Consider the following 21292-nt stretch of genomic DNA (forward strand, 5'->3'; position numbering starts at 1 on the left):
GAAAAAACTATAGGTTATAGACCATATATAGTTAGGAATTAGCATTTACAAAACCTTGAAAATTCACTGAAAAAACCATAGGTTATAGACCATATATAGTTAGGGATTAGCATTTACTAAACCTTATTTAACTCACACAAAACCATTGAAATTCGCATATATAGTTAGTTGCACTAACTATATATCGCGCACCCGCAATCCACTGCTGATGATGTCACATATTACATCATTCATGACATGGTCAGTGGCATCACTGATGACATCACTGATGACATCTCAAATGACATCACTGATGACAACATCCAGTGACTGTATGTTTCTGTAAAGTTAAAATATGTCTTACATATTGAAGAATGAGTGGATGTATAAGTGTCTGGTTGAAGGATTTAGTAGGTGCATGACTGACTGTATGAGTGAGTGATTAAATGTGTCTCACTGAGTGCATGGGTTAGTGACTAAACTGTCTTAATTTGTGCATCATTATGTCTGTTGTTCTGTAAACTGCTGCATGTGTTGATCAGTAGCTATATGAGTAACTATATGGGTTATTGATTGGTTGCCCAAGTATTTGTATGGGAGACTGAGTGTGTGTGTGGGTGGCTGAGAGGTGTATGACTCTGTGCATAGATGTGTGAGCAGTTGATTCACTAGATGTATGGGTTCAAAAGTGCATGTGTAAACAGCTGTATGGGCGGTTGACTGTGTGCAGCAGTGTATTGGTGAGTGAATGGATATCTCAGTGCTACATGTCAAAGTAAGTACATATGTAAAACACAGTACATGTGAGAGTTGGCATATATAAATAACTGTGCATAAAAGCCAGTGAATGTGTGAGTGGCTGTATGGATCATTGTGAACTTGTATCAGGGATTGTATAAGAGAGTAAATATGTGTTAGTATATGTTTGAATAAGTAAGGTGTGTATAACTGTATAGTTGAGGAAATGGAGGTGTGATTGATTCTTTGCATGACTGACTAGGTGTGTGAGTAACTGCATGGATGAGTGACAGTCTGTGAGTGTCTGTTTACACTGATACACTGAGTGTATCTGAGTGTACGAAAATGAATGACCTCATATTCTACACAAATAGAACAGCTAAATGGCGCAATGCCTTCACTAGGATGCTTACCATAAAAACGACGAAAAACATCCCTCATGGCATTAAAATGTCAACTTCACCATCGGAAAGATGCAGAGCTGAACTTAGCATCACAATATATAAATCTGGAATGGTGCTAATACAAGCAGCAAATCGAGATCTAGAGAGATTTGCCAAGATTTTCCAATCGGTAAAACACTCACTGGAAGACCAGAGTCACCAACTCCTCCTGACCCCACCAGTAGACTCCCTAGACAGTCACGATATCACCACGAGAGGCACTGATAGATCCAGGAACCTTCATGGTCAAAGCCCTAACCAGGTAGCCATATCTGAACTAGTATTGTCTATACCGGAGATCGCGACTGAAAGAACTGAGAGGCCTACCCATCAGGCAAACAAAGAACAATATCAACTACAAAGAGAAGAGTCATACCTACTCCCAATCTATGAGGTCCCTCATGTAGAGCATACATCGGCAACAAATGTAGTACCATATGACAACCAGGAATTGGATGAGACTGAAGACTTCAGCCTTCCTATATCCTATACCCTCTCTAGCACAATACCAGCGTTGTTCACACCCCCACACACAAATGAACTCCCAACAACACAGGACTTTGCTAACACCATCAACCTTCCTATACCTCTCGCTAGTACAATTACAGAGACATGCAGACCCTCACCCACAAACACACTACTAGCAACTCAGAACCTATTCAGCACTGACGATACATCCAATAGCTACGGAACCGACAATCAAAAAGAGGAAAGAAAGAAAATGGCAGCGGAAGTGAGAACTGATCCGAAAAGGAGAAAAGTAGTGCGGATAAACAGATCTGCCATCCCTAAGAGATCACATCAGAACAAGAAGGTCATTAATAAGCTTCAGAAACTAGTGAGCAAGGTAGCACAAGCCACTATTAATACCTTACAGGCGATTGAGAAAATTGAAGTGATGACGGGGTACATTCACTCTAAAGTCACGAATATCCAAAACCTAGTACATTCTTCTCAAAGTAAGAGTAACGAGATGGACTTCCCTTTAAAACATAGAGACAACCGACCAGACAGGGCAATATCACTATCAAAAGAGGAAACTCTGGCCTTAATCCGAACATATGATCTATCGGACCGCAAGGGAGAGGAAAGAATCAAAACAACACCACTAGACTCTAACAGAACATCAAGAAAAATCGATAGAACATCCAACCCCCCCAACTTACAGCACATACAGCTAACACCAAACGAAGCCGAAAATGCGAACCCTAGTAACAAAGAAAAACCTCTGACCTGTCTACTAATCAACTGTCGATCGGCAACCAAACATGCATCGGACATAGCAGACCTCATCATCAACAAGGACATTGACTTGGCAATCCTCACAAAAACATGGCTTACGGAATCCTCATCCCCAACCATGGACCTTTTAGTACCACCCCAATTTAACATTTTGAGACTTGATAGACACATAAAGCTAGGGGGAGGGATAGCCTGTATTCATCGATCTGACATTGATGTCAAACAAATTCAGGCCGACCCGCTAGAATCCTGTGAGTATCTAGGTCTTAACATAAAATCAACCAACAACCAATGATGCAACTTGCATACATTTTACCACCCACCAGGAGACAACGCAAAGTTTACAGAAGAGTTAATGGAGATCATAACAGCCAACTCTAACAATGATGCCAATAACATATTTCTAGGCGATTTCAACCTTCACTAGGAAGACTGCAATGACAAACTGGTCAACACGCTTAAAGGTTTCCTCATTGAACTAAACCTCACACAAGCGTGCACACTACCCACACACACAAAAGGAGCAACGCTAGACTGGATTATCTCAAGAAACAAAGTTGCATCAATCCGCGCCATAACGCCATGTGACTGGTCTGATCATCACGCCATAACATTCGTGATACCCACAGTGGGAAAAGGCAGGACCAGACAACCTTTTAAGGCCAAAAAATGGACTCAAGACACAAAAGAAGCAAATATGGAGCTACTGGTCGAAAGCTGCGAAAGAGACTTAAAGCAACCCAACAACCTGGAGAACGTCAACGAGCTGACGGATCACTACACAGCAACTGTCGAAAATATCGTCAATAACACCATGCCATTAAAATTGAAAAGAATCTCAGAGAAGACTAAAAACCCGTGGTTTAGCGAAGCACTAAACGAAGAAAGACGCAAATTGAGAATGGCTGAAAGGAAATGGAGGCAACATCCGTCATCAGTTGAACTGGAAGCACTCAGAAAAATTAGAAACCAATATAATAAAAAGATCATCTGCTCAAAAAAGGAATTCATAAGATCAGAATTGGATAATGCCAAAAACAGACCACGAAAACTCTTTGAAATCCTAAAGGAGCAATCAAACAAACTAGCCAAATCGGTGCAAGAAAACTCAAAAACATCTCTAAGCTGTGATGAATTTTCCAAATTTTTCACGGAAAAGGCCAAATCACTCGAAGTAGAGCTTAGAAACGCTGCGGTGAACCTTCCCACCGAACCTCGGTGTACCAACGATTCCGACTCCACAACGGATCGCACTAAGGCAAAAAATAAGGCAAGTTGGGAATCATTCGAACTGTACGACCAGCACATGATTGCCAAGATGCTCACAGAAATCAAACCAAACAACCACTACCAAGACCCCCTGCCTGCAAAATGCGTAAAAGAAATCAACCACATCCTGATTCCAATATGGACCAAAATAATAAATGCTTCACTTTCACAAGGGATCCTCCCCGACTGCCTAAAAACAGGTCAAGTTGTTCCCATAATCAAAAAACCCACAGCGGATGCATCAGATCCAAACAATTTTCGCCCAGTGACCAACATCCCTTTACTGGCCAAGCTGACAGAGAAATGTGTGCAGAACCAACTGAGCCAACATATCACCAAGTTCTCCTTACTAGATGAATGCCAATCAGGATTCAGAGCAGGGCACAGCACGGAAACAGCGATCCTCCATATTATTGATGATGCGCTACAGGCTCTTGACCAAAATCAAGCATGTTTACTGATTCTCCTTGACCTATCATCGGCATTCGACACGGTAAATCATGAAGCATTACTGACCAGGCTACGGGACAGGATGGGATTGTCGGGCACTGTGCTGAAATGGTTTGAATCCTTTCTACAGAACAGAACGCAGCGCTTCCTGGTTAACCAATCAATCTCACTTCCATGCCCTATCTCATTAGGAGTCCCTCAAGGATCGACTCTATCCCCTGATCTTTTTAACCTATACGTCGAACCACTCACAGAAATTCTCCAAAAGTCTCAATTATCCTATCACATGTATGCTGATGACACGCAAATATACTTAAAGATCGCATCCCTAAAAGACTTGGAGCTAATGAATGAGACACTAAAAATGGCACTTCAATGGTTAAATACAAACCATCTGAAGCTGAACGCACATAAAACAGAGTTCCTACTAATCTCACCACCAAGGAACAATACAGAAATAAAGGAATGGACGAAAGTCATGACTGCCCTAAACTGCACCCCAACCCTGGTCAACTCAGCTAAATCACTAGGAATCACCTTAGACGAGAATCTTGACATGAAAGCCCACATTAACTCCATGGCGAAAAGTACCCACTTTCACTTGAACTACTTAAGAAAATTGAATTCATTCATCTCAGAGGCGGACCTCAAACTGGCAATCCAATCCTTAGTTATCTCGAGGATTGAATATGGCTGCACCACCTTAGCTGGCTTACCAAAAATGTCTACGGCACCTCTAAAAGCCTGCCTTAACACGGCGGCAAGACTTATCACCGGAACCAGGAAATATGATCATATATCCCCACACCTGAAAGCTTTAAACTGGCTACCTTATGAAGCCAGAATCCAAATGAAGATAGCATGTATCACACACAGAGCGCTACACGACAACACACCAAGGTATCTAGCCAAGAAAGTTCAACTGTCCGGAGGCAACCGACCAGCTAGGAGTGCTAAGGAGTTGCTACTACGACCAGCCATCTTCCGAAAGAAAAAAACCTATGACAGAGCGTTCTCAGGAGCTGCCCCCAGAATATGGAACTCACTCCCTCCAAATATCAGGAAGATCCAGAATCTGGTAACATTCAAGCGGCAAGTGAAGAGCCTACTGATGAATAGATACATTACCTAGTGAAGATCACTGTTCACGATTCTGATAGACTAATGCCTTAGTACTGAGCTTGTATGGCACGAGTAAGGGAAGCATAGTCAATACTAAAAGGAACACGTATTCTTTGATATGAGAACAACCTAAAGGCCACCACTAATGGATATTGTGACAGATTACGAGAACAGCACCCCATACGAACATATACCGAGCTACCTCATATTGGTTATTTGTTATATATACCTGTTTTAGTTACAAGTTTAGCCATAGCATATTTTAACGCGAACGCCTCACGTGTTACGAATATATAGTTGTTGTACTTTAACTGGTTTATATATGTTAACTGTTTTTATATATGTTAACCCTCTACCTCTCCTATGTTAAGCGCTCTGATACCCAAGGGTCTTGTTCGCGCTATACAAAACTCTATAATAAAATAAAATAAAATAATAAAATAAGGTTATATTAGAGTCTGAAGAGGTTCATCGTATTATCACATGAATGATGTCATCAGTGATGTGATCAGTGATGTCAAATGAGATGCCATCAGTGATGTCATCAGTGATGTCATTTGAGATGTCATCAGTGATGTCATCAGTGATGTCATTTGAGATGTCATCAGTGATGTCATTTGAGATGTCATCAGTGATGTCATTTGAGATGTCATCAGTGATGTGATCAGTAATGTCAAATGAGATGTTATTAGTGATGTCATCAGTGATGTCATTTGAGATGTCATCAGTGATGTCATCAGTGATGTCATTTGAGATGCCATCAGTGATGTCATCAGTGATGTCACTGACCATGTCATGAATGATGTAATATGTGACATCATCAGCAGTGGATTGCGGGTGCGTGATATATAGTTAGTGCAACTAACTATATATGCGAATTTTAATGGTTTTGTGTGAGTAAAATAAGGTTTAGTAAATGCTAATCCCTAACTATATATGGTCTATAACCTATGGTTTTTTAAGTTAATTTTCAAGGTTTTGTAAATGCTAATTCCTAACTACATATGGTCTATAACCTATGGTTTTTTCAGTGAATTTCAATGTCTTTTTAATAGTAAATATCAAAAGCTGTAAAATGTATTCTTATTCTAATTCAAAAATATATTTTTTATATTTTTGTATTATATTTTTTTAATTTAAATATTTATTTAATTATTTTTTGTTTCGCTGCCGGTCCGCGAACCAGGCAGCTTCCCGTTAGCTTCAATTTGTTCCGAGACCCGGTCCGCCAACTGGTAAACGTTCCGTTAGCGCAAGTACCGCGTTAGAAAGCAACATCGTGACGCGTCGCGTAATCGCAACGTATCGCGTTACTGTGTAATGCGTCTTATGACGCGCCGCGTTAGCGCACCCGGAAGCGCTCCGGAACGCGAACCAAGGCGCGAAACGCAGCGCCCCGGAGGCCCGTCGCGGAGCGCGTAACGTAAGCATAACAGGTCATGTGACTAGTTTATAAAACTTTTCATTGGTTCATTTTACTTTTAGTTTCCTAATGATGGAAGGCTTGGTCATATGACTTAAAATTAACACTTTTCATTGGTTTAGAACATTTTTTTTCCCAAATGATGAAAGTCTCACCTTTTTTCCTCACTCTGACTTTCATTTTTATGAGAGAAAGACCTACATTGATGACCTTACAAATGGCTTCAATGATTGCTGCAGCTGGTGGACCCCCAGCACCACCACCACCTCCAAGGAAGAGAGGACGACCTCCTCAGGTCATCCTCCAACAAGAGGAGGAAGAAGAGGAAGAAGAGGAAGAGGAGCAAGGGACAAGGAGGTTTTTAAAAGAACAGCCAAAGTGGTCCCATATAAAAGAAAATTTTATTTGGCAATTTTTTTCATTTCCACCACATCAAAAAAAGGTAAATGCCCGGTACGTTACCTGCCTAATCTGCCACAATGAACTGTCCAGAGGAACCAAAAAAAAAATACAGTTATGGTAATTATACCATGTATCGCCATATGGAGAGGTGGCACCCGATACATTACAGTGCTGCCCGAAATACGTGATCTGGTGGATAACCCCCGACCTGCCAGTACATCCACCAATGAAGAGGCAGTGACAAGATCAGAGGCAAGGGAAACGGTCCCAAATCTACAGATGAACTTTGGCCAAATGAAATTAACCTGTTTAACTTGCGGGAAATTAATTTCCTGTGGAGAGAGGAGTGTAATCAATAGAGCTTTTGAACATCATCAATGTACAAAACGTCCCAGAAAATACATTTTCTTTTTTTTTTGTTGCTCCTGTTGAGCCCTTTCTAATGAATCATTTTTGTTCCCCCCCCCAAAAAACGAAAAAAATATAAAACAACAAAAATAATAAAAAAAAGTTCTTTTCAGAACTACCTTCCCTTTATGAAAAATTGCTAGAATGTTTAGCACTCTAGCAACCTCTATTTCTTTTGATTCGCTTCCCAGTTCGCGCTGCGGTACGCGAACCGGAAGCGAACTAAAAATATTTTTTTTTTTTAAAAAGAAGAGTAGGTAAACAGAGAGTAATGTTAAAAGAAAGACAAATAGAGGGAGTAACACACAGTTACTGTTGAAAGAGGGACTGAGAAAAAGAGTGGAAAGAGTAGTATAAGTAAGTAATAGAAAAAGAAATGTGGGAAGTAGCAAAGGCAGGAAACTGAAGGTTAAAGAAATGAAGCAGTGGAACTAATAAAAGTTAAATTTGATAGAGATGTAACGTAAAGAGTACTAAACACTTACCTTATAATTGTCGTTAATTTAGTCAATTGTAATTTTTATACTTTTAATCTGTGTAAGAAAGAACAAAATTTTTTAAATTAATAGAAGGTAGTAAAAAAAGAGTGAGCATGAGACAAGATGAATACATATTATAAATCACAATTCAAAGTACAAAATTAATTATACATATTTAATGGTTTATTTTTGCTGTTCTCAGAATATATCAAATTTCACTGAAAACAGTGAGTTGAAGGTGTTTATCATATAACAGCGGGGAAAAAAAAACACAATCAAAATGATTGTGTTTAAAAAACCCTTAAAATATAATCAATCAGAAATAAGAGCTCCTCAAAAGTAACTTACTTTCTATGACGTCAAAGGATGTCCTATGAACAGCTTATACTCTGTTGTGCTGTTACTATTTTCTGCCCGCCACTTTCTGAAAGATAAACTCCATCGTTTTAAGAAAAATGTGACATACAAAGAAATTTAAAACAGCACACTAAATTACAGCAACACCTAGAATCATTATAGTCCAGTTACCTACCCTAAATTCTCACTTCAGAAAACAAGTCAAAAGGCAACATTGCTTCATACTCAATTGGTAATGTTTGCTGAAAGACTAGCCTTTTTTATATTTCAAATAAGCTGTGTAATATCCTGATGTTGTCAAAGGACCATCTTAATATATGATAGCTGCAGTTGCAAATGTTCTTCCTGAAATCGATGACTGTGTAGCCAAAACATTTTTAATTAGACTTAACAACTTTTTTTCATCCAGTTTATGTAGTTGAAATTGTAAAATGACATTTCACCCATAAGTTTCCATAAATAATATGGACAGCATTGCAGACTTACATTTCCTCTACTCCTTGTTTTGATCTGCTGCTTGAATTAGCTTATAAACACAAACAGTTTTCGCTCTGTACTACACTAATCCACAAGGCCATATAGAGTAGGAGCCATTAGAACCTCTTGAAATTCCTCAGAACAAGTCCCAAGATTCCTTTCCTAAAATTTTGATTGTAAGAACACCAGGTAAGAATTTTGAAGGTGGAAAGGCAATCTTTTTTTGAAAGTTAAAACAGAATCATTGCAGAATGACCAGCCGTTTCCAGATTTTAAATAAGCTGTGTAATGTCCTGAAGTAGTTGAAGGACCATCATGATATATAATTGCTGTAGTTACAAAAGTCCTTCCTGATATTGACAACTGCGAAGCCACAAAATTATTAATTAAAGTTGTCAATTTAGTTCCATCAGGCCTACATTGTTGGAACATTAAAATTACATACTGGCCATAACTTCGTATAATTAACGTGGACAGCATTGCAGACTTACATTGGCTACACTCCAAGTTTTGATCGGCTGCCTTTACTAGCTTATTGAAGGATACTGATTTACTGTCAGGCAAAGTTGAATATATAAATCTTTCTGAGTCTACACTAGTAGTACTTGATAGCCTACAGTTCTCGCAATCATGCTGCCATTGATAAGAAAGGCCAAACAGATAATCTACATCTACACCTTCATCTTGCAATACATCAAGCATATACATTAAAAACTCCTGACAATCCTGCTGAATATTTTGAGAGAATTGTGTTTGACCTGAACATTCGTCTAACAGATAACGAATTTCAGACACACTTTCTACTCTTGTTCTATCAGCGCTACATTTCTCTAACACAGAATTCAACAAACAGCATAAACTTTGTTCCAAATTGATCACAATCTGTTCTTTTAAAGTCTCTAGTTAAAAGAGAACATTAACCACTACATTAGCATAGCAGTTCACACCAGAACTATTTTCAAATTGAAAACCAACAACATCTTCAACAGAATTCATTTTATTTCTGCTTACAATTTTCGGTTCATCGACTTTTGGTCTTTTTGCTACAACCTCCCTACTATTACTGATATTTCTTCGTTTCCGGCCTACCACACGTTTCTCAAACAAAGGATATTGAGGCAAATGTGGCGCATACTCTCTTCTTAACCTATTGTATTCCTTAACACAATCTAGATCCGCACAAATGTTTGTGACATCACAGTCAATCAAGTACAATCCCGATAAAGTTCTGACTCGTGACAATGCTACATAAGCCATACCCTCTTTGAACACAGAACTGCCAATATTCACTAAAGCAGTGTCTACACTTAAACCTTGCGATTTATGAATTGTCACCGCATATGCCAAGCAAACAGGAAACTGCTTACGGCGAACATATAAGTCTTTTACAAGCAAAAACCTAGCTGTGCAGCGACCAATTAGCTGTACTTCCTCAATACCATCAAATTTAATTTTTAAAAATTCAAGTCCATCTCTACTTTGTATTTCTCAAAATCAACAACATTACCCATTGATCCATTTACCAGACCTTTTTTCAACATGTAAATTCCTTCTCAAAATGATACGGCAATTTAAGCACACATTCAGAGTCTTTTCAAAACCCGCAGTTTTAGATATAGTCTTCTCTAACGAATCCAATTTAGATTTCAAATTCTCAGACAAAATAATTGTTGCTCCCAAATGCTCTATTCTGTCAATAGCTTCCAGTTTCACAATCTCTTGGTTTTCTAAATTCAACATTTTGTTGTTGAAGATGGAAAATTCTGCAAGAGTTGGCATCAAACATATTCCAGATTTCTTCTCAGGAATTTTCTGAAAAATATCCTCTGGCAGAACGTCTTCTTCTGGATACAAATTTGACAGTAATCGTGCATGTAAAGCTTCTTTCCCACGCTCAGTCACTTTCCCGATTCTAACATCTTGTAGAATATTCTTGTAATCTTCGTCCTTCGCCTGACGCATATTTTCACGCAGCTCAGCATAATTAAAGTTTAACCATATGTTAACGTTGCCAATGCTCCCTAGGCACTTCCTGGTATCTTCATGCGTAAGCAGTTTAAACACTGGTTGTCCTTTCACTGGTGTCAGCTGCAGAAGATCACCAAAAACAATGATGTGTTTGCCACCGAATAACACATCATACTCTGTTTTAAGAACTTCCTGCATTCTCAAATGCACAAAGGCAAGCATGACATTGGAAACCATGCTTACTTCGTCAATGATAAGAAGTTTCATCTTCTTCAGGACTCTAGACACTTCACAACAAGCATCCCCAGATAACTTGTGGTATTGTAATTTGTTATCATGCTCCACTGGCAGCATCAGTAGCCGATGCAAAGTAATCCCTTTAATGTTATGTGCTGCCAGTCCAGTTGGAGCGGTGACAACACAAGACAACAATGACTCAGTCCTTTTCTGCAGATAACATGAAATTGCTTTAATGAGGAAACTTTTTCCAGTTCCTGCTTCTCCACTCATGTACAGTCGGACAGGCTTCAACGACGTACATGAGCACTCTTTCTTCTCATGACTTAATCCATGATCAATTTGGTTGGTAACTCCGTCATATATTTTCCTCTGCTCAACGTTGAGTTGTCTTTCCAAATCTTCTAAGTTAACCGCATCCTTCTGAGCATGTGCCATGGCTCTTTCCACTTCAATCATAGCACTGGCAGCTTCATTTTCGATAACTAGTTCTTCTAGTGGATCCTGACTCAATGAAACAGAACTCTGACTGTCCTGAGAACTGTCTCTTGCAATCTCAGCTGCAATTGTTGCTTCCTGCTCGATTTCTGCATTCAACATTTCTAGATATTTTGGAAAAACAGGACATTCTATGGACTCCTTGGCTGCATTAAAAGAGTCTTCGTAACAGAGGAAATCTCCAAGCAGTTCCTCTTCTGCACGCCAAGGCTTGAAAAGTTGCAAAAGAGCTAAATAGAAAAACTCTTTTCTTTCTGGAAATTCGCAATTCAATTTTCGATGATTTACCAAATGACATTTTCTTTGCTTGACCAGACATCCCTCACTTCCAATTACAGCATACACTCCTTTATCAATATCTTCTTTGATGTTCCTCTTGAAAATGTAATTTGTAGAACATCATACAGACAAACATTCTCCAGTTGACTGCTTCTATTTGGATAATATGTATCCAACATGTTGGTCTTCAAAATATCTGTACTGCTTGGCTCCTTCTCCGCTAAATACTCAATTTCCCGTACAGGTTTCAGAACTCGATTATGCGTTGCAGCAAGACCAAGACTCGCCCAAATGATACTCCTAGATTTGGCATAGAGACTTGCTGAAGATAACCGGTCAGAACATTCGTAAGCTCCGATTTCTCGATGCGACAACATCTTCAGACTGAAACTGTACAACTTCTTACTGAGGCTCTTTTCATGGGAAATATCCTCCCACATATCCTTCAGTTCTGTCTTTTCTTTTTTGGTGATGTAAGACGTCACATACAGAGCCACAGCCATACAGTTGTCAGCCACAAACTGTATATCCATGTTAGCATTCCACATGGACAAAATCACTGGGTTGTAGTCGTTAATGTACTTGGACTCTTCGTTTCTTTTCAAATTGTATGTGTTTTTGGGTGATTTCCTTGTCACATTATGTCGCAGCGAAGACATCAAATTGTTCACTCTTCCTTTAGATATCACCGACCGTGGAAATGCAAAACGACATTTGGTGTAGTACTTGTCCTTGTTTCTGAATTTACGACGACAGTACTTTCCACAACGATGGCTTTGAAACCGTAAAACTTGTTCTCTTAGACTTTTATCTTCGTTTGTCTTTGGAACAGCACATGTAGCATACTGTTCTATGAAACTCATCACTAAGTCATCCGGATCTGTTCCAAATTTGGGTGCATCTTTGATCCATAGCAGCATATGTATATGAGGAGCACCTCTTGCTTGATACTCCTTTCTCCAGAAGAAATCCAACACTTCTCCAAGAGGTGGATTTTTCTTGTTCGTGATGAAAGACATCATAGCTTCAAATCTATGATTGAAGTACCTGCATACATTCACTGGATCCAAAGAGCACAGTTCTCTGGGTGTCTTGAATTCGATATTTTCAATGTTTCCATTTGCCTCTCGTAGAAATTCTAGTAAGTCTTCCCAGCCATACTCAGCACAGCTGAGAGTGAGGAACCATGTGGGAGTTCCTAAGTTCCTCAGCATACATTTTAAGTCACCATGACGGCGGTACCAATACTCATTACTACCATGCCGACAAGCCATGAGATTAATCAGGTGAGAATCCAAAATACTGTCTTGCACATTGACTTTATCCATAAAGTCCCTTGCCGAGATATTTCGCAGTTGTACACCACTTTTCAAGATGTGGTTCACTGCATAAGACAATCCAGAGAGATCACTTTCAAACAGTAGATGAAACAAATAGGGAATGCATTGACGAAACCTAGGATCTTCTGCATACAATCGTAAAGTCCGGTATTCTGAAGCAGGAATTTGAACAGGTCACTCATCATATCTTCCTCCTTGACCTGTGGGAAATAACTGTGAAAAACATTGAGCTTTTAAACTTTCCTCCCAAACACTAATGGGACTCCCTTTGGCTATTTCATTTGAAACAACTCAATAGCATTCCCCATGACTTCCTTGGAATGCAAAGGATGAACACTATGATGTTCATATATTTCTTCATTTTTAGAGGCTTCTACTTTCTCAATTTGTCCAGCACACAAATCGCTGTCCTCTTCTTCACTTACTTCCTCTTCTGCAACACATACATTCTTGTAGTACTCATTGTTTTTTATCAAATACAATGTTGCCTTTTTGACTTTCCTAACATCCACTAAGTCTTGCCAGATTTTCTTACTCTTTGTCGGAACCCCATTAACTATGATAACCAGAGGTTCCTCTTCCACTTTCTCTACTCCAATTGTATTAATGTTTTTCTTCAAATCTAAAGGCAAATAAACAACTCTTCCCTTTAATCCTCTCTGTAAATCTGATGGAGGCAATTTCCCTGTCTTTGGCTCCATTCGTACAATAGCCTGGAAGGGATGGACACTTTGAATCAAAATAGATTCATAAGTATTTAAATCCTTCAATTCAGAAGGAATGTCAACCAATTCCAGATTATTATAAACCGCTCTAGCAGGCATCTGGTTTTGGCTTAATTTGTTAAAACAATAAGTACACATACGTTGGTCCTCTCCCAAATCAAAACAATTTTCTACCATCAAGTATGTGGCAAAATCCTTCCATTCACTATTGTTTTCCATATCACTTTTTGCATATAAATCCACTAACTTAGTCTGATTCTTATAATAAGTCCGTCGACAACACACACAAGTGAAATTAGGCCTCTCACTTGATTTCACCATAAACGTGGAAATTTCCTTGTGAAACTTATGTGTACTGAAAATCTGTACACTCTCTTCCACATTACCTTCTTCTAGTGGGTCAATTTCAACATTGTTCTCTTTACCAGCAAAGTAACAGAACTCAATTTCTTGATAAATATTCTTCACATCTACTTCAGAACCATGCAAAAGAGCACTGCTTAATTGTTTAAGCATAATTGCTGGACTCTTAGCATAATACAACATTCTAACTAATTTCCTCACTTTATTATGATGCACTGCTAGCATCCTGAAATGATGAAAAACACTCTGGCATACTCTCCTGGAAAGACAAGCCAGTGAATGACCATGCAAACCTGACGACCATCTTTTACCTCACATGCTCGACCACTGCTGTCAACTGCATGCACCAAATCATTGTCCTGAAAATAACTCTCCTCATTAAAAAATGCCTCACTATTTGAACTATGCATCCATTCTCCTGAGAAAACTTCACACAAATTACTTCGAATAACTACTCTCTTCCATCTACTATTTGATTTGAAAACATAAATTACCTTGTTTAGTTTCCTAATTCTATTGATTACCAAAATAAATAACTCTTGCTTAATTTCGAAAGCCTGATCAATAATTTTCTCTACATTTTTCTTTTTCTTATAAAATGCCACTTTCTGTTGGCCTTTCTTAAATTGTTTTAGCAAATTGACATTTACCCTGTTGCGGAACATTCGCCTACGAATGTCCCTGAATGTATTTTCCCTTCTCTAGCAGAAACTTTTTTGACGGGCCTTTCCTTTCCATTTAAATTGGCTCTCTTTTTCAGGACTAAAACTTGTTCTATAGTTATACTTTTGTTTCTACAAATGTTTCTAAGGAATGATTTCGTTCTCTTACCCGGAGCTTTCTTCGTGCGTTGACGAGATTTTAATGTAGAGGACTGCTGCAAGCATTTAGTAATCTGCAGTCTTTGACGTTTCGTAGCCTTTCGGATTCTATCCCTAGACGGCATTGTCTAATTTCTAAATAATCTGCAGTTGAATCTGTGGTAAAATATAATAAAAAATGTTATTAACCACTATTACCAAACAGTAAATCAATAACAGTAAGGATTTGATTCAGCAATGCCATAAAGAAGATTCAGTGAAATCTTACTGTGATAGTTTTACAGGGCTTTCATGCAAATGACTGCCCACCCTGCAACAAAAAGCCCACATGAAACTTGACGCACATTAAATTGTGTACTTACCTGCAATAATCCATATGCCAGTGTTTAGGTCCCTCCACCCTGCCCCTCCCCCTCCCCGCCTCCCTGCCCCACCGTAACTCCCTCCACGACCCGCGGCTGCTATCTTGCAACATGGTGCATCTTGTAAATCTCTCCTGCATTATAAAAGTGACGCAACAGCAGCACAAAATAGGCGCACAGCCATCATAAATCTGCCCCTAACACTTTAAATGATTGATTCAGGATGACGATAAGGTGTGGACTATCTAGAAGTTTGTTTGAGGTGAGGCCTACTCAGGGTTGCAGATGAAATTTAGGCTTGTTGAAGAGTACAGAGGTGATAATACATGTACAGGCCTACCAATGAAGTGAATCATGTCCACTGCACTCTTGAACAAAGGCCAGACCTCCTCTATCTCCCTGAACACGCCTAATCCTCATCTGCACAATGTGATTCGTAATGTTAGGAAACACAAGTGATATAATTGAAAAACGTGCAAATATTTTTGCACATTTGACAATCACATCACCTGTATTTCTTCAGCTTAGTTATCTCATTGTGCAGATGTAGTCTACGTCCTATGTAGAAGCATACCCTATCAATACTTAAATTACCCAAGCACACATGGGAGCGTATTTACAAGGACCTTGCTCCAGGGTAAATGTCTTAAATTAAAATTGGAAAAATTGCATCAAAGGGACTCAAAGGCCTTGTAAATATGCCCCAAACAACCTATGAAACACTAGTAGTACATATCAAGAAACCTAATTGATTTCAAAAAACGTTTTTAAACATTTTATGTAAAACAATTATATACCTACATTCATGGGGAACTGACTTAAAATGCCCTAATACACATGAAAACGTTTTTTTAAGGTCCTTGCACCTTTTTTTCCATCACTTTTAACATGGCTATGTAACTCAAACAATCAAAATCAAAATTTGCCAAGCACACATGGGGGCGTATTTACAAGGACCTTGCACCACGGGGAAAGTGACTACAAATGACCAAACACACATGGGGACTTATTTACAAGGCCCTTGAACCAGGGGGAAGTGACTTGAAATGGCCAAGCACACATAGGGGTGTATTTAGAAGGCCCTTGCACCACTTATGCATCACTTTTAACATGTACACTGTGGAGCACCTTGGGGCAAAAACAACACAGATGCATCATGCATCTGTTCCGCAGAAGCGACGCATTGCAGGAGTCACATCGCAAGTAAATAAATTCTCATACATTTTAAAAGCATTCCTTTTCCTTAAAAACGATTTTCTGATCATAATTTGAATACACAGCACAGCTACTATGTACAACCACACCTTGTCAGTACTAATACTTTACATTATCTGCAATTACAATTGGTAAAATAATGCAAAATCTTCTTTGAAAACATAATGCAAACACTTGACTCAAAACATCATTTTAAATGCACAGCTGGCGTTCTTATTTTCTCAAAAAAGCATACTAGTCTCTATCTAAAATAAAGAAACGATAACTCACCTTAACAAATGCTTTTTGAATTTCAAAACAGTCTCAGAAACACACCAATTTTTCTTTAGCAGAACAAAAGGTAATGCACTCCAGAGGCTGGAACCAACAAAGGCACTGAAATGCTGATATTCATCACACATATCTCTCATGTCAGCCAATCAAAACTCTTCCCTCACTTTTTTCAAATCAACACCCTTCCCCCCTCTGCCCTTTCTGCCCTTTTTCCATAGCAACTTCCTCCTGCCAGACCTCTCGTGTTTACAAGTTCACACAACAATGTTTCAAATGAACTCTGAACTCTCAGTACACCTGCTAATCCACTGCAATCTTTCATAACATCATTTTTTATTAACCATTCAAATTACATCTTTCAAAGAACACATCCATGCACCCTAACTTTCTGTTTTCAGCAATGGAAATCCACCAATCACTGCTAATGAATCATTAGCACTCAAACTCCACAGTTTTTTTTCTTTACAAACTCCACTGTTTCAACTGCCATTTCATTCCCACACTTCATCTGACTGCAGAAGAACCTCCTCTCGCCATGTTTTCTGTCTGGATTCTAGGACATAGCTACATCCACTGGGCTCACAGGTATGCTGATAACAGAAATTTACACAACCTCAATTTACAAAATATGGAAATCAAATGGATTGGCCAAAGAGGATTGAAATGTCACCAATTGATACCATTGGTGAAAACCTTTTTACATTTGCCAAACCCTGACCTCATAATAGTGCACTGTGGAGGAAATGATTTGGGCACTTTGACTGGGGTAGGTCTGGAAATGCTCTTAAAGGACACCTTTGAGCAATTGATGGCACTTTTTCCTCAAACTGCCTTGGTATATTCCAATATATGCCAAAGACAAAAATGGAGGTGGTCCAATCAATTTTGTCCACAAATTGAGAAATCGAGGAAGCATGTAAATAAGTCTGTTTCAGCTTACATGAGAGACCATGGAATGGGCTGCATCTACAACAATAACTTGCGTTACTACATGCAAGATATCTACAGAGGAGATGGCGTGCACTTCTCAGATGAGGGGAACTGAGTTTTCATACAAAATGTAAGACTGTGTATTGGTACCTACTTATAAGTACCTAGAACTTACACAGAACCCAAAAGCTCTTTTCAGAGCTACCTTAACTTTAATTACTCTTTTAAAATTTCGAATGTACGTTTTTTCACTAATTTTCACTTATGTTCGCTTCCCGGTTCGCTACCCGGTTTGCGTACCGGCAGCTAACTGCGCGAATTTTTTTTTTTTTCCGACATATATAACCCTCCTCAGCCACCCTCAGAAAACCTAGGGGGTCGGGATACGTCTACCGTGCCCCCTTCTACCCATTCTGAACATTATTTACCCTCCATCTTGTATCTCAATTCTACCGAAACATAAAATGGAGGACTCCCGTAACGCTGCAGGTTCGCCTACCGGGGCACGCACTGACAAGCACTCGCTCAAAAAGGTGGGAAAGTAATTTACAGAAAAACCACTGGAGACACTTTCACCAAATATACATTAGCTCATACTACATACCAATCCCTACCATTTTCACAAATTTGGTTGGAATTCCATTTAGCCATTTAGCATGTAGACCTCTCTAAATTCCCTGAGGTAAATTACTTCACAAAACACATCGGAAGTGTTGGAATTGACCACAAATTAAAATGTTACTTTCATTTTCTACTTTTTTAACCTAACATTTGATTGATTATTACCTGAATATATATAAAGAAAGAGAGAAAAACACAGCCATTTTGACTACTACTTCCTGAAGTACATTGCAAGAACATTTTCATTGACAACTTAAACTTGTTTTTGAAAGGTAAGAAGTTATTTGAAATGAGAACTATGTTATGATAATTTGTGAAAATGTTTTCAGATAGTTATATACTGTCCCGCTGTAAGAGTTAGAGATTGAGATTGGCTTCTCTGTTATAATTATGGATTGAGTTAGGCTTCTATGGTATAATTATGAATTTACTTAGTCTTCATCACAGTAACTTTTTAATAGTTCTACTTCCTGCCTGAATCCATACAGTGCCCAAAGATAACTTCACTGTTAAAAACTCACAAGTACCTGCCTGAACTCTAACCCAACAGTAACCTATCTCTACTGATATTTTATATTTTTTATGCAATTTACAGCAAGAAAATGGAAGTACAACACAAAGAAAATAATATTTCCTTTCAAATAAATATTGAAAACAATCCAAATGAAGAAAAGGATGAAAATGACTTTTTGGATGACACATTAGACGAAGAATTAATTGAATGTGTAGAAGAATATGAATCATGGAATGAAAAGGAGGACATACCTGATGAATTGATGTTACAAATTCTTTTAGATTTTGAAAAATCTGAAAAATAAATTTAAATTTTAAAATTAAACATTGTTTGAGACATTATTCTTTTTTATATGTAAATTATGAAATAGTACCAAAATAGATATAATATAAAGTGAGACTTAAAATATACTGTACAACTTTTTTGTGTTACATAGTAAGTTTGCTCATAGTTACTTCCTTTCTCCAACTATATTATCTCCAATGTGTATTTAACAACTCTTTATCATCTCCTGCCTCCATATTGTTTCGGCTTTCCAGACAGACTATGGTATGAATTCCATATACCACAATAACTTCTGAAACAATTTGCAAGATATCTACAAAGGAGACTGCGTTTATTTATTTTTAGACTCTGCATTGGTACCTACATGTTGCTACGTAAATAAAAAAAAACAAAAAAAAACAACAAAACGAACAATCAATAAACATACAATATTTAAAAAGTCTATAATTCTTGTTTCCTTATAGTACGCTCCCCAGACCGCTTTCCGGTGCGTATACCGGGAGCACCCCACGCAAAAAAAACAATTATTTTTTTTGCCCCGCGGGGCCCTTTTAAAGCCTCCTCATCAAACCTAGGGGGTCAGGGAGGATCTACTATGCCCCCTCATGGTCATTTCCCCCTTCGTTTTGGCCTCCTCTTGTCTCTCGATCCTACCGAGAGACAAGATGGCGGCCGCTCCGGACTGTTTAGAATGTTGATAGACACCGGAGAGCCAATCAGTTCGCTTCGCAAAGTTCCATTACGCGAAAAGTACGCGAACCGGAGCGCTACCCGGGACGCTGTCACAGATATATCTGTTTTTTAAAACGTTAATTTCTCAAAATCCACTGGAGCACATATATTGAGACCTAGCAAAGGCACATCGGGCTAACTGTCCCTACAATTTTGCCAAGTTTCGTGCAAATCCATTCAGCCGTTCGAGCTAAAAGTGAGGCCAAACGCCCTATGGAAAAATGAATGGGAAAAACGTGTTTTGGGACCCCCCTTTTTTCTCGGCCCCCACTTGACGAAACCCCCCCAAATTTTCAGGGGCTGCTCAGAAACAAAATGTGGCATTTTCCTGAAAATTACGTCCACAAACGCCAAAGTTATTAGACGTAGAATTTTCAAAAGTCCCATAGAGAAAAAATCCTAACTATATATACCTACTGGCGACTGCCAGTAGGTAATATATATATATATATATATACATATATATATATATATAATATATATATATATATATATATATATATATATATATATATATATATATATATATGTATATATATATATATTCACAGAAAAAACCATAGGTTATAGACCATATATAGTTAGGAATTTGCATTTACAAAACCTTGAAAATTCACTGAAAAAACCATAGGTTATAGACCATATATAGTTAGGGATTAGCATTTAAAAAACCTTATTTTATTTGCACAAAACCATTGAAATTCCATATATAGTTAGTTGCACTAACTATATATCGCGGACCCGCAATCCACTGCTAATGATGTCACATATTACATCATTCATGACATGGTCAGTGACATCACTGATGACATCACTGATGACATCTCAAATGACATCACTGATGACATCACTGATGACATCTCAAATGACATCACTGATGACATCACTGACATCTCATTTGACATTACTGATTACATCACTGATGATATCATTTATGTGATAATACATCTTCAGACTCTAATATAACCTTTGATACACTCAGTGTAAACAGGCACTCACAGACTGTCACACATCCATGGAGTTACTCACACACCTATTCAGTCATGCAAAGAATCAATCACATCTCCATTTCCTTAACTATACAGTTATACACACCTTACTTATTCAAACATATACTAACACATATTTACTCTCTTATACAATCCTTGATACAAGTTCACAATGATTCATACAGCCACTCTCACATTCACTGACTCTTATGTTCAGTTATTTATATATGTCAACTCTCACATGGAGTGTGCTTTACATATGTACTTACTTTGACATGTAGAACTGAGATATCCATTCACTCACCAATATACTCATGCACACAGTCAACTGTCCATACAGCTGTTTCTACA

This window comes from Lissotriton vulgaris, chromosome 4_1 (genome assembly GCF_964263255.1).
Source record: "Lissotriton vulgaris chromosome 4_1, aLisVul1.2, whole genome shotgun sequence".
Classification (NCBI taxonomy): Eukaryota; Metazoa; Chordata; class Amphibia; order Caudata; family Salamandridae; genus Lissotriton; species Lissotriton vulgaris.